The following is a 21,887-nucleotide window of genomic DNA, read 5'->3' on the forward strand; positions in this document are numbered from 1 at the left end:
CACAGGGGGAGTGGGGGAGGGTCAGCGACAGAGGGAAAGAGATTAATCCCAAGGAGGCTCCATGCTGCCAGCCCAGAGCCTGATGTGGGGCTCAAACCCACAAACCATGAGATCATGACCAGAGCCTAAACCAAGAGTCGGATGCTTAACCGACTGAGCCACCAAGGTGCTCCTACATCTCTACTTTTTAAAACTGAATTCAACTTTGCTCTCGTTGATACCCCTCTAAAAGTGCTTTCTTCCATTCCTGTCTACCCAGTCTAACCCAATTATGTTGAGAGTGTCCATGTGACTGTTTAGGCACGTCTAGAAAACAGTCTTGCAGAGGCTCTTCCCTTTCCCTCTCTGCTGGTGCTTCATTCTGGCAAAGATCAGAGATTTGGAAATGGTGGGGAGAGCAGCATTGCCCAAGCTCCAGGGAAGGATCACACATCTGGTCCTTCCTGGTGTCACTGAGGTGTCTTTCCCGGCTGGTCTGAGCCTGTTCACTGAACACCCTACACTGGTAGCTGCTGAGGTAAAGACTGCCCCGGGCTGCACTTTGGGTTATTGTACTGACACTTGCTACTGCTGAGAGAGGGGACTAACATAGTCTATAGTCTTGGGAGGTCCCTACACTGTACAGGCTTTTGTTTTTTAACTTCTTTGTGGAGATAGGTTATCAAGAATGACTGTTAATGTCTCAGGATGTTATTAATTGACATTTTTGAGAAATGATTGACTATTCACATACACTTGTAAAAAATAATTCAGAGAGATTATCTGTACACTTGTCCTAGTTTTCTCCAGGGGGTAACATTTTGCAAAACTATAGTTTAATATCATAACCAGAATACTGATAGGGATACAATCCACCAATATTATCCAAATTTACCCAGTTTTACTTGTATTCATATGTATGTATATCATGTTCTACACAATTTTAACATCTGCGTGGATTCATATGTCTGCCACCCATCAAGGCGTTGAATGGTTCCAGAATCATAAGGACTCTTGTGTTGTCCTTTTATACTGCACCCATTTTCCTTCTGTCCCCACATCCCTTTCTCTAATCCTGGGTAACCACTAACTTGTCCTCTATATCTAAAATTTATTACTTCAGAAATGTTATAAAAATGGAATCATATATTATGTAATATTTGGGGGTTTGGGGTTGTTTTGGTCTTAACGTCAACAATATTCCCCGGAGAGTGATTCAAATTGTTCCATGTATCAGTAGTTTGTTTCTTTTTACTGCTAAGTAGTATTCCATTGTAAGTGTGCAACATAGTTTTTTAAACCATTCACCAGTTGAAAGATAGCTGGGCTGATTGCAGCTTTCGATTATTGCAAATGAAATTGCAAACAACATTCACATAAAGTTTTTGTGTAAACGTAACTTTTCATTTTCCTGGGATTAATGCCAAGGATACGATTTCTGGGTCTTATAGTACTTCCGTGGTTATTTTTTTCTAAGAAACTGTGTTTTCAAAGTGACTGTACTATTTTTACATTTCCACCAGCAATGTGTGAGTAATCCCATTTTTCTGTTCTCTGCCAGCATTTGGACTTATAACTCTTTTATATTTTAGCCATTTGCTAGATCTGTAGACATAGCTCCCTGTGGTTTTAGTTTATATTTGCCTAATGACTAAGGATGACAGACATCTTTTCAAATGCTTATTTGCCAGCTATATAGCTTCTTCAGTGAAATTTCTGTCCATGTGTTTTGTCCATTTATAGCTGGATTGTTTGTTCTTTACTGTTTAGTTTCAAAAGTTTATATATTCGAGATACTAACCCTTTGTCAGACAGGTGGTTCTCCCATGCTTGCCATTCATTTTCTTCACAGGGGCTTCCACACAGCAGGGTTTTTTAAAATTTTGTTGAGGTCAACTTTACTGATTTTTCCTTTTATGGATCATAGCTGTTTCGGTGATATGTCTAAGAAGTTTTTACCAAGTCTTGAGTCTGAAGATTTTCTCCTAATTTCTAATTTTTTACTAAGAAAATTTTTCTAAATTTCTGCAGGCTTATATTTTTGCATTTAAGGCCACAGTCCATGTTGAGTTAATTTTGTATCACGTGTGAGGTTTTGGGTTTCTGGCCTGCAGATTTCCAGCATCATTTGTTGAAAAGCTGATCCTTTCTACCTACACTTACTAGTTTTTGCATGTGTATCAAATCAGACATATTTTAGTGATCAAGTTCTAGGATCTCTGTTCTGCTGCAGTGATCTATGAGTCTATCCTCCCATCAATGCTATACTATTTTGATTACTATAGCTATAGACGAAGTATTAATATCAGTGCAGTGACTGATCCCACCTTATTCTTTGTCAAGATTATTGTTTTAACTATCCTAGGGTCTGTACCTTTCCAACGTACATTGTAGAGTAAGTTTGTCTATGCCTAAAAAAAAAAAAAAAAATCTGGGATTTTGATAGGAACTGCATTGAACTTTGGTGAGACTGACGTATTGATATCCTTGCTATGGTCAGTGGTCCAATCCATTATTTCCATTTTTTTAGGTCTTCTTTGATTTCTTTTATAAGTACCTTATATTTTTGGCAAACCTATTCTGCACATGTTTTGTTAAGTTTTGTTCAGTCTCTCATACCTATAATAAATCTCATTTAGCTAAGGGATATAATTATTTTTATATAATGTGTGATTCAGTTTAATTATGTTTTACTGAGAACGTTTTTGCATTTCATTTCATGAGAGATATTTGTCCATAGTTCTATTTATTTATTTTTGTGCTGTTTTCGTTTGGTTGTGATGTCAAGGTAACACTGTCCTCATGCAGAGTTGAGAGATCTTCCCCCTTCTATTTTCCAGAAAACAGTGAGTAAATTGGTGTTATTTTTTTTCTTTAAATGTTTGGTAGAAATCTCCAGTGAAATAGTCTGACCTGGAAATTTGGGGGGGGGGGGCTTTCAAATATGAATACAATTTATTTTATGGCCATAACTATTCAGATTATATATTTCACCTTGGTTAATTTTAAAAGAATAGATCCATTTCTTCCATTGTCAAATATATGAGCATAAAGTTGTTCATAGTAGGCCATTATTACGTTTTCAATGGCAGCAGGATCTATAATGATATCTCCTATTTCCTTTCTGATATTAGTAATCTGTGTCTTCTCTCATTGTATATTTTTTCATTCTCTCAAATTTATTCTGTTAAGACCACCTTTTGTTTTATTCTTTCTTTTCCCATTTTAATTTCCTTGATTTCTGCTGTTATCTTTATTATTTCCTTTCTTCTTTTTGCTTGGGTTTCTTTTGCTGTTCTTTTTCTTGAGGTTGGAACGTAGGTTATCAATTTGAAATTTTTCCTTGTTTCTAAGTATTCAGTGCTATAAATTTCCTTCTTGGTACTGCTTTAGTTGTGTTCCATTTTGACATACTGTATTTTCATTTTTATTCGTGCTGAAGTCCTCAACTATATGATGTATTTTCCTCCTCTCTTTAGCTCTATCAGGTATTGTTTCACATATTTTGGGGAAAAAATTGTTGCGTGTATATTTTGTATGGTGTCGACAAATTTAGAATTATTATGTCTTGGTGGATAATTATGTAGTGTTATTCCAAATGTGTGTGTGTGTGTGTGTGTGTGTATATATATATATATATATATATATATATACATATATATTGCTTTAAAGTTTACTTTATCGGATATTAATATACCACTCATGCTTTTTTAAAATTAATGTGTGCATGGTATACTTTTTTTCCATTTTTTGGCTTTCAATCTACTTGTATCTTTATATTTGTAACGAGTTTCACGTAGATGGCATAGAGTTGGTCATTTGGGTCTACTTTGCTAATCTTAGTCTTTTGATTGTCTATTTACACTATTTCCACTTAAATACTTTACTTCTATGTTAACACTTAACATATTTTATGTTATTTTTTTGTTTTCTGTCCCTCCCCCAACCCCCACTCTGGTTCATGTTGCTGTCTCTCTTTTCTTGCCTTCCAGAAGATTATTAGAATTATTTTTAGCATCCCATCTTGATTTATTCTTAGTGTTCTGTATGGTTTTTGTAGTGGCAGTTCGGGGTATTACAATATACTTTTCTGACTTAAAACTGTCTGCCAGTATCAACATTTTACCACTTTGAGTGAAGTATGGAAATCATACTTGCTCTTTGCTCCCTTTTCCTTCTCCATTTTTATACATTGTTGCTCTAGGTGTTGGCTGATGTCATATTTACTTCAATAATCAAGTAGTATTTATTAAACTCATCAGAAAAAAGGTAGTCTATTCTATAATTTTTTTATTATTTATATTGAGAGAGACAGAGACAGCGTGAGGGAGGGAGGGTCAGAGAGAGAGGAGATAGAGAATCCCAAGCAGGTTCCACTCTGTCAGCACAGAGCCTGATATGGGCAGCTCCAGGTCATGAAAACATGAGATCAGGACCTGAACCAAAACCAAGAGTTGGATGCTTAACCAGTAGAGCCACCCAGGCACCCCTCTATTCTGTATTTTCATAATTTTGATCTTCATACAGGTTTCTTCTTCTTGGGCACTCCAAACTACTTCTTTTATTATTTCATTTCTATTTTTAAAATTTCCATTAGTCAGTCTTTGGGGCAAATCTGCTAGAGACAACTTCTTTTAATGTTACATAATTATAAAACATCTTTATTTTCTTTCATTTCTAAAGGACAGTTACATACATTGTAGAATTTGTTTTGACGTTTCTTTCAGTACTTGAAAAAATATTGTACCATTTCCTTCTGGCCTTCATTGTTTCAAATGAAAAATACACTGTCATTTGAATTAGTGTTTATAAGTAATGTACTATTTGATTCTGGTTGCTTCCAAGATTTTTTCCTTATCTTTAATTTTCAAAAGTTTATTGATGATGTGTCTTGACGTGGCTTTCTTTGGGCTTATCCTGTTTAAGATTCACTCAGTTTCCTGGACATGTGAGTTTGTGTGCTTTGCCATATTTGGGGAGTTGTTAGCGATATTTATTTAAATGCTCTTTCAATCCCATTCTGTTTCTCCTCTCCTTCTGAGACTCTGATGATATAACTGTTGGATTTTTGTTTCTGTCCCACAAATCTTTGAGTATCTCTTCAACTTTGTTGTTGTTGTTGTTGTTGTTGTTGTTTATTTATTTTGAGAGAGAGAGAGAGAGAGTGCACCTGTGTGAATTGGGGAGGGGCAGAGGGAGTGAGAGAATCCCAAGCAGGCACCTTGCTCAGCATGGAGCCTAATGCAGGGCTCGGTCTCACAACTGTGAGATCATGCATGACTGGAGCCAAAATTAAGAATTGAATGTTTAACTGACTGAGCCACCCAAGTGCCCCTGGTGGTTTTTTATTAATCTCCCATATTCTCTCTGGTGCTCATATTAGCTCACCTGTACTGTTTTGTCCTCACATTCATTCATCCTGCTGTATCCTTACCAGGTGGCCACCAATAAGAGCGATGTTCACTTATATCACTTTCTGAGGAGCTATGACCTGCTTGAGCAGGTGAAGTCCATCAGAGAGTAAATGGCCATCTCACTAGCATACACATGATAAGGGCCCCAGAAACTGGCATGGTAGAGTGTGTCTATGACAAGATCACTCAACCATGGCAAGCAGAAGGGAGCTTCAGGGGCACCTGCGGGGCTCAGTCGGTTGAGCATCTGACTTGAGCTCAGGTCATGATCTCAGGGCTCATGCGTTTGAGCCCCATATCTAGCATTCTGCTGTCAGTGCAGAGCCCACTTTGGGTCCTACATCTTCTGCTCTTTCTGCCCCTCCTTCTAATGCTTGCTCACTTGCTCTCAAAATTAAATGAATAAATAAATAAATAAATAAATAAAACTGAGCTTGGACCACCTTCTTTACAGCCACAAGACAACCCCCTGGTCATCGTGCTAGGCATGTATCTTGCAATATTACATTGCAAAATGTTTACTTATGTTTTCATTTTTCAATTTTACTATTTTTTCCCATTAAGTTCCTAGATTTAAAAAAGAAAAAAATGTCTCCTACCGAGCTCATCCAGTAAATTTTTTAGTTTCATTATTCCAATTTTCAGTTCTATCATTTTTATCTTCTGATATTTTTATAACTTTCATTACTTTTCCAAGATGTTAATTATTCATCATTCAAAGATGCAATTGATTGTTGAATCATTTTTATGTTATTTTAATATTTTGTTTTATTTTATTTTATTTTTTGAAAGAGAGAGAGGGAGAGTGCATGTACGTGTTAGCAAGAGAGGGGCAGAAGGAGAGGGAGACAGAGAATCTTAAGCAGGCTCCACACCCAGCACAGTGCCCAACATGGGGACTCGGGCTCAGGACTGTGAGATCGTGACCTGAGCCAAAATCAAGGGTCAGATGTTTAACCAACTGAGCCATCCAGGAGCCCCCGAGAAGCAATTTTATAATAGCTGCTTTATAATTCTTGTCAGATAATTCTAACATCTGATTCATCTCAGTGCTGCTGTCAGTTGATTCTCTTATTTGAGTTCTTGTTTTCTTCACTCTTATTATGCTAAGCGATTTTTATGGTATCCTGGATATAGTGTCAAATATGATATGAGACTCTATCTCCTATTAAAATAGTCACTCTGTTTAGCTTTATCATATGGGTCTCAAGGTCTTGACCTACTTATTGGTCCCTGCTGGTGCTGCATAATGGGGCAGAAAGGTTTTCCCAGGCCCGGCCACTGGTTGTCTGCCCCTGGGTGCAGAGTGTGCTGGAATGTGTGGATTCTGCCATGTTGAACATGGTGTCATGAGACCCCAAGTATTCTACCTTTTGCTGGAAAACTGAGGAGGAAGTGTCCTGCTCTTTCAGGCCCCTAAATTTACCTGTATTTTTCTGTCACCTAATCGTTGGTTAAAGCCTAGGAGATGAAATAGGGAATATAACAAAGATATTGCCATATGCTGTGCATTCCTGCCATTAATGACTCTTCCTGTCTATCTACCCCTTAGAGAGGTTCCTAGTTCTCCTTCCTTTTCTAGCAAGACTCATGATTATAATATATCTATCTCCTTTAACAGCTAATAGCAAAAAGTCCAAAAAATGAGGATTGACTCTATTTTTACCTTATTAAGTCTCAGATACGAGATTGTTTTATAAAACCTTTTCTCTCAGCAAAACCTCATTTTTGCAAACCTAAAGTTTCAGTCTTCATAGATGCTTAAATGTGGGAGGACTATTTTGTAACACAAAGGCAAATCTTGAATTTCTTGTTCCAGTCTATATCTTATCCTTTTCCTGGAATCGTAAAAACAAATGTATTTCAATGGGTGCAGAACTGGATGACAGGAATAATTAGTGGGTTACTGGAAATGAAAATACTTTGGGTTAATAAATTCCTATTATCTCTGTGACATACTACTGAGTCTTGTAGAAATATTTTCCATTCATCCTTATTTATTGAAATGCACAAGACAAACAAGAATGGAAGTTACGTTTAAACTTTGTTTATTTTTATGACACAAGCTAGATTTATCAGAAACTGTAGAACTGAATCACATTGATTTCTCATATAACTGAGTGAGATCTTGAACACAGACTATCCAGTGAAGCAAGGAAGCATTGATTGATTGCACATTTCTTTTAAGATAAATGGACAATGGAAGAAGCACCAGAAGCATGTCTTTTAGAGGACAGATAGGCAAACTTTCTATAAAGGGTCAGATAGTAAATATTTTAGAGTTGTGAGCTATAACACCTCTGTGGGAACTACTCAGCTCTGCCGCCGTGGCACAACACCAACCACAGACAATATATAAATGAGTGGTCAGGGATATGTGCCTATATAACTTTATTTATAGACACTGAAGTTTGAATTTTATATAATTTTCACATACTATGACATATACTTCTTCTTTTGATTTTTTTTCAGTGATTTAAAAAATCTTAAATCATCCTTAACTCCTGAGTTGCACAAAAATAGATGGTGGGCAGGATTTGACCCATAAGCCCTCTCTTGCCAACCCCTGGTCTAGATCCATATAGCACTGGCTTTGTGCTCTAGCTGCCTAAGAATCATCCAAGCTGTATTTCAAAGGAAGCAATATGTTGTTGCAAATGGCAAGATTTCATTCCTTTTGTGGCTAATAGGTATCACATCTTCTTTGTCCATTCATCTATCGATGGACACTTAGGTGCCTTCCTTATCCTGGTTATTGTAAATAATGCTTCAATAAGCATAAGGATGCATAGAATTTAAGAAAACACACAAACAAAAAGACATAAACAAAAAAAATACTCTTAAATCCAGAGAATTAGGGGTTGTCAGAGGGGAGATGGTTGGCAGATGGGTGAGACAGATAAAGGGGATTAAGACAATACTTATGTTAGTGAGCACTGAGTAATGCATAGAATTGATGAATCCCTGTATTACATACCTGAAACTAATATAACACTGTATGTTAATTATACTTGAATGCATTTTTAATTAAAAAAAAATAAAAACAATATTTTAAGATACATTCAAGGCAAATTTCCTTCTCTCTTCAGATAGTAGCACTGGTATTGTAGGGTGGTTATGAGGATGACTCTAAGACTACACCATCCCACATTCTAGTACAAGAAATCTCAGTACGGATAAAGGATTTAATTTAGAATGTAAAATTAAAAATATTAGTGTACACAGTTTCTGGGTTTCACTGGGATTCTGCATTTAAATTGAAGGTATTAAATTAACATAAGCTCTAGAACATAATGCAAAAATGAGGCATTGCATATAAATGTCCACTTAGACTTCAAAAATGACTAAAAAAGATATAAAGTATGGTCTTTGAAACTCTGAGCAGCAAAGAGAGTTATATGTTGCTTTAGTCAAAAAGAATATGATAAGAGAATTATGGGAGAAAAAAAACAATAGTTTTCTAGGAGCTAAGTTTATTCAAACAGCATGGTATGGATCAAATAAGAGCATGGTCTTTCCAATGAGACAAACCTGGGCTGGAAACCCAGCTCCACAACGTATTAAACATGGTAATCAATAAACACTATGGTTAGCTTTTTCTGTGCCTTAACGTTGTTATCTGTAAACACATTTACCTCATAAATTTGTACAATTTAAACGTGTTTATTGTGTTTATAAAATAATCAGCCCAGCACAAGCTTAATAAATGACATTTACTACCATTCAAATTCATAAAAATGTACATCCCAGAAAATCCAAGTATCAACTAGTTCTGAAGAAGAGCTCAGACTTACCCACCCCCACCACCTGAAGTCACTCAGGGCTGAACTGAACATAAGATATATTCTCAGTTCATTAGGAAGGTCTGTATTAAAACTATGATGGAGAATGGCTTTTTTTTAAGTTTAAATAACTATTTTTTTAATATGAAATTTATTGTCAAATTGGTTTCCATACAATATCCAATGCTCATCCCAAAAGGTGCCCTCCTCAATACCCATCATCCACCCTCCCCTCACTCCCACCCCCCATCAACCCTCAGTTTGTTCTCGGTTCTTAAGAGTCTGGAGCCTTGGCTCCCTCCCTCTCTAACCTCTTTTTTTTTTTTATTCTTCCCCTCCACCATGCACTTCTGTTAAGTTTCTCAGGATCCACATAAGAGTGAAAACATATGGTATCTGTCTTTCTCTGTATGACTTATTTCACTTAGCATAACACTCTCCAGTTCCATCCACGGCCATATTTCATTCTTCCTCATTGCCACGTAGTATTCCATTCTGTATATAAACCACAATTTAAAATAATAGTCATAAAATTAATCGCTGGGCTTGAAAAAAGTATAGAGGACAGCAGAGAATCTATTGCTACAGAGATCAAAGGACTAAGAAACAGTCAGGAGGCACTAAAAAATACTATAAATGAGATGCAAAATAAAATGGAGGTGACCACAGCTTGGATTGAAGAGGCAGAGGAGAGAATAGGTGAATTAGAAGATAAAATTATGGAAAAAGAGGAAGCTGAGAAAAAGAGAGATAAAAAAATCCAGGAGTATGAGGGGAGAATTAGAGAACTAAGTGATGCGATGAAACGTAATAATATCCATATAATAGGGATTCCAGAGGAGGAAGAGAGAGAGAAAGGGGCTGAAGGTGTACTTGAACAAATCATAGCTGAGAACTTCCCTGATCTGGGGAAGGAAAAAGGCATTGAAATCCAAGAAGCACAGAGAACTCCCTTCAGACATAACTTGAATTGATCTTCTGCATGACATATCATAGTAAAACTGGCAAAACACAAGGATAAAGAGAAAATTCTGAAAGCAGCTAGGGATAAACACACTCTAATATATAAAGGGGGACCGATAAGACTAGTGACGGATCTATCTACTGAAACTAGGCAGGCCAGAAAGGAATGGCAGAAAATCTTCAATGTGATGAACAGAAAAAATATGCAGCCAAGAATCCTTTATCCAGCAAGTTTGTCATTTAGAATAGAAGGAGAGATAAAGGTCTTCCCAAACAAAAACTGAAGGAATTCATCACCACTAAACCAGCCCTATAAGAGATCCTAAGGGGGATCCTGTGAGACAAAGTACCAGAGACATCGCTACAAGCATGAATCCCACAGACATCACAATGACTCTAAACCCATATCTTTCTATAATAACACTGAATGTAAATGGACTAAATGCTCCAACCAAAAGACATAGGGTATCAGAATGGATAAAAAAAAAAATAAGACCCATCTATTTTCTGTCTACAAGAGACTCATTTTAGACCTGAGGACACCTTCAGATTGAAAGTGAGGGGATGGAGAACTATCTATCATGCTACTGGAAGTCAACAGAAAGCTGGAGTAGCCATACTTATATCAGACAAACTAGACTTTAAATTAAAGGCTGTAACAAGAGATGAAGAAGGGCATTATATAATAATTACAGGGTCTATCCATCAGGAAGAGGTAACAATTATAAATGTCTAAGCACCTAATACAGGAGAATGGCTTTAAAAACCTTACAATGTTCCCCTACAACTTAAGATTACACAACATTCCAGAAAATGAGAGGGCCTTTCACATGATGTCCACACAGTTATGTCTTTGCTCTATTCCATGCTTTGCTGCTTCAAAGATGGAAAGGTTAAAGGCCTGACAGCACAGTCCAGACTGATGGCCAGCCCGGGGGCAGAAGTCTGACCTTTCAGAGACAAAGCTCTCACCTTCAGTTTGGAGACCCAACTCAAGTCTCAATGCCTTGGTTTAAAAAAGATCAATAGTACCTGAGAGGGAGGGAGGGGAATATATTTCTCCTCAAGACTCTCAAGACTCTCCATTCCCTCTTTGCAGAAATTTCATCTTGTATATATTTTCCAGTTACCAAACTGTTCATACAAAAGGCAAAGCAGGTGAGTAAAAGCAACCAACACCTGGAGATTTTTCCAGGGAGACAATCTCTGAAATAAGCTGCTCGTAGTTGAATAAAAGATTATTCAAACAATTCCATCTCTGCCTCTCAACAGTAACTGGAACTGTACAGGGGCCTGATGTGGGGTGTGGGCACAAGAACTGCCTAGATCAGGAAAGTCACATGTCTTCACTCTCAGGGAGGGTCAGATGACTGCTTCATTAATGTCTCAAAAAAATTCCAAAACCATTTTAAACGTCAACAGCCAACAACTATAAAATGTAGAGCCTAGAAGGGATAGTAATGCTTCTAAGTAAACAGAGAATGCTATCATCAGAGTCTAGTGGAAAGGGCTTTAGTCCACTTCTCAGCTTCACCAGCTAGAAGACCTTGACCAAACAAATGAAAGATTGAAGTATCAGTTTCCTTATCTGTAAAGTGCACAGACACCATGTTCCTCCAAAGTTAACACATGCTACAAACTATAAAAAAAATACTGTAATTGGCACTGACTCATGAAATATAAAGGGCAATAAAGCAAGAATTTGTACTAAGCAGAAAACCCATGTTTATTTCTTCATTGGAACACACAGACGCACCATACCAAATCAAGTGGCTGAGCGGCAAAGGAGTGAGTGCATGCATTCTACAACAGATGAAATCAGTTGTCTTTTTTTTTTCTTAAGTGATTCTTGTCACATCAGAATTTCTATCTACATGGCTAGTGGCAGGTATTTCTCACATCAGCTTGGAGTAAAACAATGAAAAATTCTAATGAACTGAAATGTTTCCTTGAACCGATAGGCTACCCAAAAGAAGTTGTGTCTGCATTATAATAAAATGCATGTAAATTAGAAATTAAAACTATTAATCATTTAGATTTTCCTTAAATGACAATTGATCTTTGAATAATACTATTGAAAAATATTCAAATTTTTTTCAGCTAGTTGTAGAGTGGAAAGGTACTGATACTAAAGAACATATCAACATCAGATAGCCATAAATGTGCAGACACGTTCCAAAATATTTAACTGAGTGGATAAGTGTGGTAACAATGCAACACTCTTGATCATTTAATAAAATCAACAGTGTCATGAGTTTGTCAAATAACCAGTTGGACAATTTATACTTTCCAGGTGTCCCCTGCATCTCTAGCATAAGATGTGAGATAAAGAATAAATATATTAGTTCTTGCTAACAAAATATATGCATTTCACAGGACAAAGAAATGTCTAGCATGTTTCATATGAAGTTAACAAAAAACTGAAGAGAAGTTGATAATTTTGATAACTACCATGTCACCAAAGTAAAATGAATATTGTGAAATATTTATCCAGACCTCTAGTGACAAATGCAGGCAAACAGGATGAACTCCCTTATTCGGGTCAACTTAGGGAAATTGTCTGATAGCCAAATAAACATGACCTAAAATGTATTATTCATATTTTCCCACAAAACAGCCATGGGAGGTTCCTGTGACCTTGTCAAAATTTCTTGGTTAAATTACCGGAATCATCCTTCCCAGTGAAAACCCTAGGACACTTGCTTGAGGGGGAAGAGAATCCTAATCTGCCAACTGCCTATCATGTCTCGTCCCGATGCTGAGTAAGCAAATGAAAGATAATGGCCCTTGGTGTCTCTGACACAAGTAACAAAGCTCAGACTCCACTGCCATGTCTGATTGCTTAAATTTATCCATCTCAAGCAGTGAGACGGAGTCAGTGTGAAAGCTTCATCTCCACGGTTAGACAAACATCCTAGTTTGTTAGACACCAGGGTGTGTTGGGGAGATAACTAGAGGCAAAGAGATGTCAGGAAGTTTTTGTTTTTGTGGGGAGGACAAAGAATGGTTATTATGCCCTGAGTGCCCTACAAATCATAAAAGTGCTTTCAAATCAAAAGATTACATATATAAACCCTAGATGGGGAATATAGAGGAGACTTAACAGAGGTACCAGAGGCAAGAGGCTCCGCTTTAATGAGAGACTATTTGCTGACAGGCGCATGCTTCAGGTTTCCCTTCAAAATGGAAATAGATCTATTAAATAGGCTGCCATTGTCAGGGTGGCAGAACTGTGTCCACCTTCCCCTTGCATTTTAAGTGCTGCTGTCAAACATGCCCAAACTAGACTTGTTAGCTTTTAATTTGCTTTAGAGACCATCGGATATCTTGACCACTTTAAAGACATGCTATATCACAAGCATGGTTTTCCAATTAGCTGGGATGCTAGAGTAGATTCAAGTCCCCCAAAAATCAATTTTACAACTGCCAAAGCCAATTGACAGAGGCGAGAAGAATCTGTATGATTTAAGAATTTTATAGTATTTGTAAACCCTGGAAAGTTTATAGCTCCCTTTTTTACTTTTTTATTTTTATTTTTTATTTTTGAGAGAGACAGAGACAGAGACAGAGACAGAGGCAGAGAGACAGAGTGAAAGCAGAGGAGGGGCAGAGAGAGAGGGAGACACAGAATCCGAAGCAGGCTCCAGGCTCTGAGCTGTCAGCACAGAGCCTGATGTGGGGCTCGAACCCATGAACTGTGAGATCATGATCTGAGCTGAAGTTGGACGCTTAATCAACTGAACCCCCAAGGTGCCCCAGGTGGCATAATTCTTAACCAGAAGGACTTTAACTTTTTCCTCTATTTTCTGACTCCAGTATTTCACTAAACTTTAGAGTGCCTTGACCACTACAACAATTTTCATTTTGACTCATGGAAACCCTACTGAATATCAATGCTCAGCTTGTGTTTTTTAATGTATTTTTTCATAAAGACTCTTACCAAAGTAACTACCATAGTTTTGCCCATGTGGTATAATTATTAATAACACCATTTTCCATTTTGAAAGGAAATTATAAATCTATAATATCAATGTAACATTTTCTTACTTTCTACAAGAGACTCCCTTTATTATTTTCTGTGTGTGAGGTTTACGATGTACATGTGATGATTTGATACACGTATATATTATGAAATGATTACCACATAGGATGAGTTAACACCTCCATTACTTCACATAATTACCTCTTTTTTTATAATGAGAACATTTAATATATAATTGTTAGCAATTCTTAAGTATACAATACTTAACTAAGTATTGTTAACTATAGACACCATGGTGGACATTATGTCCCCAAAATATATTCCTCTTGTAACTGGAAGTATGTACCCTTTGACCAACATCTCATTTCCTCCACCACCAGCTCCTGGAAACCATCATTGTACGCAGTCTCTAGGAGTTCAACTTTTTTGGATTCCACAAATAAGTGATAACATACAATATTTGTCTGTCTCTGCCTGGTTTCCTTCTTAAGATGCTCTCAAGTTCCATCTATATTATTGCAAATGGCAGGGTTTCTTTATTTCTCATGGATGAATAATATTCGATTATGTATATACATTTGATTGTTTAATTAAATGCATTTACATGTAAAGTAATTATTGACTGGTAAGAACTTACCAATGCCATTAATTGTTTTCTCAATGTTTTATAGTTCCTTTGTTCCTTTATTGCTGTTCCTTTATGAACTGACAATTTCTTGTGTGTGGTGATAGGCTTTGATTCTCTTTTCTTTATGTTTCATGAAATACTATTTGTTTTTGCTTTATGATTACTCTAAGGCTTACATAACACATCCAATAGGTATCAGTCTATTTTATATTGATAACAGCTTAACTTGATCACAAATTAAAACTATACTTTAAACCCCACTTTTATGTTTTTAGTACCATAATTTACCTATTTTTATATTATGTATTTATTTAAAAATTCTTATTACTATAATTATTTTTAACATTTTTGTCTTTTAACCTTTATACTAGACTTATGTGGTTAACATACTACCATATTACAGTATTAGAGTATTCTGAATTTGACTATATACTTTTACCAGTGTTCTGTATATTTTCATATGTTTTCATGTTACCTAACTAGCATCCTTTTCTTTCAGCTTGAAAAATTATTTTCAGTGTTTCTTGTAAGGCAGGTCTGGTAGTGATGAACTCCCTCACTTTTGAAGGGTACCTTTGCCAGGTAAAGTATTCTTGGTTGGCAGTTTTTTCCTTGTAGCACTTTGAATATATTATCCTATTCTCCCTTTACCTGCAGGGTTTCTGCTAAGAAATCCACTGAAATAGCCTTGGGGTAGTTCCCTTCTGTGATAGAAATCTTCTTTCTCTTACTGTGTTAAAAATTTGTCTTTCTCTTGGTTTTTAAGCAGTTTTATTATAATGTGTTTTGGAGAACAACTGCTTGAAATTTTTAAGGGAACCATTAACTTTGTGAATTTGGCTTTGCAAATCTCTCCCCAGATTTGGGACTTTCTCAAACATTATTTCTTTTTTTTTTTTTTAACGTTTATTTATTTTTGAGACAGGGAGAGACAGAGCACGAACGGGGAGGGTCAGAGAGAGAGGGAGACACAGAATCTGAAACAGGCTCCAGGCTCTGAGCTGTCAGCACAGAGCCCGACACGGGGCTCGAACTCATGGACCGCGAGATCATGACCTGAGCCGAAGTCAGATACCCAACAGACTGAGCCACCCAGGTGCCCCAAACATTATTTCTTTAACTAAACTTTCTGCCCATTTCTCCCCATCTTCTTCCTGAACTCCAGTAACTCACAGATTGTTTTTCTCATTGATATCCCATTGTTCGTGTAGGCTTTTTTTTGAACAAGTATTTTATCTTTTTTCTCCTCTAACTGATAATTTCAAAGATCCCACCTAGTATTTCACAGCTTCTTTCTTTTGCTAATCCATTCTGCTGTCCATACTCTCTACTATATTTTTCATTTCCTTCATTGTATTCTTCAGGTTCAGAATCTATTTGATGTTTTCTGAAGATTTCTACCTCTTAGTTAAACTTCTCATATTGTTCATATATTGTTTTCCTGATTTCATTGAATTATATTTCTGTGTTTGCTTGTAGCTCACTGAGCCACCTTAAAACAGTTACTTTGAATTCTTTATCAGGTAAATTGTAGGTCTCCATGATTTGGGGCTTGGTAATAGCAAAATTATTGTATTCCTTTGGTGGTGTCATATATACACATTCATATATACATACATATGTATGTATATATATTGGTTTTTCATGTTCCTTGAAGTCTTGCATTGCCGTCTTCATGTTTGACATAGCAGTCACCTCCTCCAGTTTTTACTAACTTTGTTAAAGCATCTAATCTTGGATTTTTTTTTTTTTTTGCTCCAACAGTGTTCTGGAAATTCCACCAGACTCCTGGATTTTCACAAAGGCTCTCTCATCCATGGTGATTGTCTAATTCTGTTTTCTCCAGGAGCTTCAGGACTGTGGCCAAGGGGGATTAAAGCCAGTTCATAGGCCACTTCAGCATCTACTATCAGGATGGAGGTCTGTATGCCTACTACTCAACATATGGTGCTGATGATAGACCAAAGCAAAATGGGACTATAGTAGAGTCCTCAGGGCTGTGGAGTTGTTTTCAGGTTCATAGCTGGGACAGTAGTTGGCAAGTTGGCAAGCCTGGAATGCAGATCTCCTCAAAACTGGTCTCCTCATTCTTGGATTCAGTCTCCTATCTGAATACAGGCACTTTTGTCTGTATGTGAATGCCAAATTATTGTGGCTAATGGGGGCATATGAGCAAGAGGTGTCTAATTCAGCCACCTTGCTGACATTCTTCCTTAAATGTAATGTTTTTAACTTCAACCTCCAATGATATAAAACTGAGTTAATATTATTCCCAGGGAGAAACCTGAGATATTAGTGATGGTCATGGGTAAAACCAAGTCAAAGGGCCCTTAGGGGTCACATGTTACTCCCCAGACTCCCCATTGGGTTATTCTGTGTAGTGTTTATAATATGAAATCGAGAGTATTGAAAACAGCACACTCTGGCACTGTCATAACTACTATCGTTACTTATTCTAGCTTAAGTCACCCTAGTTAAGTCTATAAATGTTCTGATCAAACTGAATCACTGCATATTGCCAGAGACATGACTGTGTAGATTGAGAAGAGTCATCATAGTTTTTGAATGACTAAATCAATCACCTGGCGAGTTAGGAAAAAATTGACTATGAAGTAATGCATCGTTTTTATGAAACATTGCAGAGCTTACATATACACCAGACAGCAGCCCTTCAAAAAGTAAACTTGTAAAGGATATTTTTACTCCAATGTAACTTTTATTGTTCAAAATACTTTACCAATTCTCCTTTTGGATTTGCCACCAAATCCAGTCCTATTATATTTTAATCACATCTAGATATCTAGTCACCTGGGTATTTCCCAACCTGATCTCACATTCTCTAAGACTGGATCTTTAGAGTTTTTGGCAGTTTGTTATAATCATAGTGACTCTTCCTCTTGGACATGATTCTGCATCACTGATCATGTGTAAATTGCTCTTTACTTTATATCTGTTCCCCTCCTGAAGGCATGTGAAGTTAAGGACTAACAGGATGGCCTAAGAAAGTTACATGACAATATATCGACTGAGCCTAAATGTGTAAGTTGGAATGCAAGAAAGAAAGACTTCAAGCAATTCTTATTTTGGTATTAGAGACAGTACCAAATGAAGCACCTTCTCTGACTTGTCATTCAGAAAATAAAAACCAGGAGGAATTCCCTTTCATCTCTCCCAGATCTATTGTGACCTTCTGCAATGAAAAGAGTCTGACTCAAAAACCCCTGGGGGAATGTTCTTCGGAATTCCCATGAATGCAGCAAATGCTTGTTCTACACCGTATTGAGGACTGAGAATGTCAATGACAGAGAGGGTCTTGGGCCTCTCCTGTTCTCTTTTATTATAGATAAGAGGGTTTAAGAACATACAACGATTCAGGGTGCCTGGGTGGCTCAGTCGGTTAAGCATCCGACTTCGACTCAGGTCATGATCTCATGGTTTGTGAGTTCGAGCCCTGCGTCGGGCTCTGTGCTGACCGCTCAGAGCCTGGAGCCTGTTTCAGATTCTGTGTCTCCCTCTCTCTCTGCCCCTCCCCTGTTCATGCTCTGTCTCTCTCTGTCTCAAAAATAAATAAACGTTAAAATTAAAAAAAAAAAAAGAACATACAACGATTCATAAATTCCAACACACATAGCTGCTGATTCTCTCTTACTGAGTAGGCCTTTTATCCCAAGCTAATCGGGGCTTCCTCAATGAGTGCAAATCGGTCCTTAATTATTTAGAAAAAAAAAAAAAAAGACTATTCAAACAGATGACTCCTCTAAACAGGACTTTTGAAGATTGTTCAAACTTAGCATGACATTTTTGTCTTACCACTGAACGTTTTCAGGCCAAAAAACAAAATCCCAACATCTTCAAGTACATAGTTATTTTAGAAGTAAAAACATCATGATGCAGGAATTTTGACAAATATATTCAATAGAGATATTTTCAAAATATTTAGAACAATAGAAGCCCCATGGGGCTAAATTAATTTATGAAGTGACTTTTAATGATAATGAGTAAATTGGGGAACAATTGCTAGAAGATACATCATATGACCTTATATTGTATCTTTAATAGCATTTATTGGTTAAAGACATTACTGGAATTTCACTCAGTGGCAGAGAATCATTTTGTGACTTCCTCTTTGGCAGCGAACATGGTCACAATGTGGATGAACATGGTCAGTGTCACTATCATCATTTGGGGGGACACAAAGCCAAAATAAATTACTTCTCATGCTATGTTTGCATAAAGTCATAACATTGAGATGTTAAAATTTCCTGAGGAGGTACAAAATAAATTTGGAAGGAGATGAGTTCTGGTCTCATATTTTCCCCCATAAGCAAAATAGATAGATAGATAGATAGGCACCCAGATAATCTAATCACACGAGCATTCCACTCTATTTGTATCACAAAATATTTCCAGATTGTCCCCACTCCATAACATTTTTTCCTCCCTCATCATTTACTAGCTGTTTATGACCCATGTACATGCTAGAAATAGTTTTATCGTATACAATATATAGAAGTGCATTAGACCAAGAATGTTATTGAACAATAATGTGAATGTGTACAAAATACTGACAAACACATGCATACGAGCTTGAGATTTAAAGCCAAGAGAATGATTGCAAAAGGCAAGTTTGCTCATAAGAAGGAGATGATTCCTTTGCAGCTGCCATTGTCCGGCTACAGAGGAATCATTACAGAAACTGGTACTGTCCTTTCCACTTTCATTTTAACTATCTCAATTTTGTATGTCCACAAGGACTGTCAGGATAGTGTCTTATCATTCAAACATCTTTATTGCCCCCCCCCACATTATCACTATTTACTAGACCTGCACCAAGCCCCAGTGACAGAGGTCAGAGTAGAATTTGGAAAGCTTGAGACACAGGATGGAGTCCCATGTCAGGCTCTGCACTGAGCAAGGAGGCTGCTGGGGATTCTCTCTCTCTCTCTCTCTCTCTCTCCCTCTGCCCCTCTTCCCTGCTCATTCTCACTCTCTTTCTCTCTCTCTCTAAAAAAAAAATTTGTTTTAAAAGATTCTCTCTCTCTCTCTCCCTCTGTCCCTCTCCCCTGCTCTTTCATGCTCTCTCTCTCTCTCTCTCTTTCCTACCCCTCTCCCCTGCTCACACTCTCTCTCTAACAAATAAAAAATAAAATAAAATAAAATAAAATAAAATAAAATAAAATAAAATAAAATAAAAACAGAGACACAAGCACAAAACCATCATGAATTTGCAGCACTGTACCCATTGCTAAATCTGGCTGACCATCCATTTCCTCCTCTGCAAAACAGAGGTAATATTATCTCAAGCCCGTGTTTGTGTTGGGGACTCAATACATGAATCTATTAGGGTACTTTGTGACATAGTGAGGACTCCAAATAGGATGAGGAAAGAGGAAAAGAGGAGGAAGATACCAACAGGCAGGGAAGAAGGAGGAGGAACAGATTACTGGCAAGTCTACTAGCAAAAAATAAAGCCATTTGTGTCTGCACGGGATCCCTCTCTGTCCCACTATTGAACATGTGTTTCTCTCCCTCGATTCTGACTCCTGAGATTCACAGCCTTCGCTGTACAGTAGAATCACCCGGGAGAGCTTAAACTCCTGGTGCCCAGGTTGCACTCCAAACCAGTTAAATCAGAAATGCTAAGAATGCCATCCAGGCCACAGGAGTTTGTGAATCTCTACAGGTGATTTCAACATGAGCTAAGGTTGGGAACAAGCACTCTGTTCATTCCTCATCCTTGTATTTCTAACCACTGCCAGCTGCATGTTTGCTGGCTCTAATATGGCACCTTAAGCCCAGTAAATCTAAAACATGATGGAAACGAGGCTTTAAAAATGAGTATATTCGTTCAGCAAAGGAGAAGAGGGTGTATTAAAATACATACGCTTGGACTTTTTGGGTTATCGTTAGGCTTATTGTTCTTTGTGTTAGGTTTATTTTTAAAAATAGGAGCGAAGTTATCCCGTAACATACTCACAAATAAAAATACCCTGCCCTACTTGGAGAAGAATATGTAGAGACCAATGCCAGCCTTTAAGGTTTATATGCATTTCCAGATGGAAAAGTTTCAAAGCCTGGACCAATAGGGGTTTTCCCTAATGCTACTTCAAAAAAGCCTTGCTCGGAATGACTTAAATGCTTGAATGGAAAGCGGCTGTTTATGGTAAAATTATGTGCCATAAAATGTACTTGTAAAATTACAGGACCAGGCAATAGTTCTCAGAAATTTCTCTCAGAAATACCATATGCAAATTTTTGTTTCGCTTGATGCTGATTTGAGTAAAATTTATTTCTCTCATCAATTAGAAAAATGCAAATAGATCTCAGTTTTGAGAGGATGTTAAAAAAGAGAAAAGAAAAAAATCACCTACCTGAACATGAAAGAAGAAAAAAAAGATTTATGTTTTCTTACCACAATGGGAAAATGGTTACAATTATGAACAAGCCATTTAAGGTAATAAATGAATTTTTCATAAGACGTCATTTTTCCTAGCCGTTATAATCATTTTCTCCTTATTGTGTTCTCCAACTTGCCAATAACATCATTTTAACATTCTTATGCAACAAGCCGCGCTCTACTATGTGGCCTAATATTTCACTTTAATATCCATTCATTTTCAACAGCTCAGGCTCTCCAAGGCCTTCCAGAAGCACTCTGTCTCTGGTGAGATGTCAGTTTAAGTGTGATGTATTATTCAGCTTGGTAAAGGAGGTGTAACCACTCAGTGGCAATCATGGGAATCACGGGAAAAAAGTGTACAAACATCTGGAACCCGAAAGTCATTTCACTGGCTAACAGTGTCTGGGCTTTGCTAATGGATCTTATTTAAAGTGCAGGACACTATTTATACATTTTTTAAAACCCTATATAGCACAACTAAAATGACATTCTATTTCAATTACAGTATTGTACATAGTGCAGAGAGCAAGGTCCCCAATGTGACCTACTGATATTTCTGAAGCTGGCATCACAGGGAGCTTGCCAACAGCCCCTGGCATGACACAATTCCCAGGGTCTGCTCGAATCATGATCAATATGTTCAGTTTGCATGCTAACAGACATAGGTGACTGCCCAGGCAGTTGTCCCCGCATAACAAGAAGACAGTATAGTAAGTAGAGGGTTAAAAACACAGGCTGT

The sequence above is a fragment of the Prionailurus viverrinus genome, chromosome C1, assembly GCF_022837055.1.
Source record: "Prionailurus viverrinus isolate Anna chromosome C1, UM_Priviv_1.0, whole genome shotgun sequence".
NCBI lineage: Eukaryota > Metazoa > Chordata > Mammalia > Carnivora > Felidae > Prionailurus > Prionailurus viverrinus.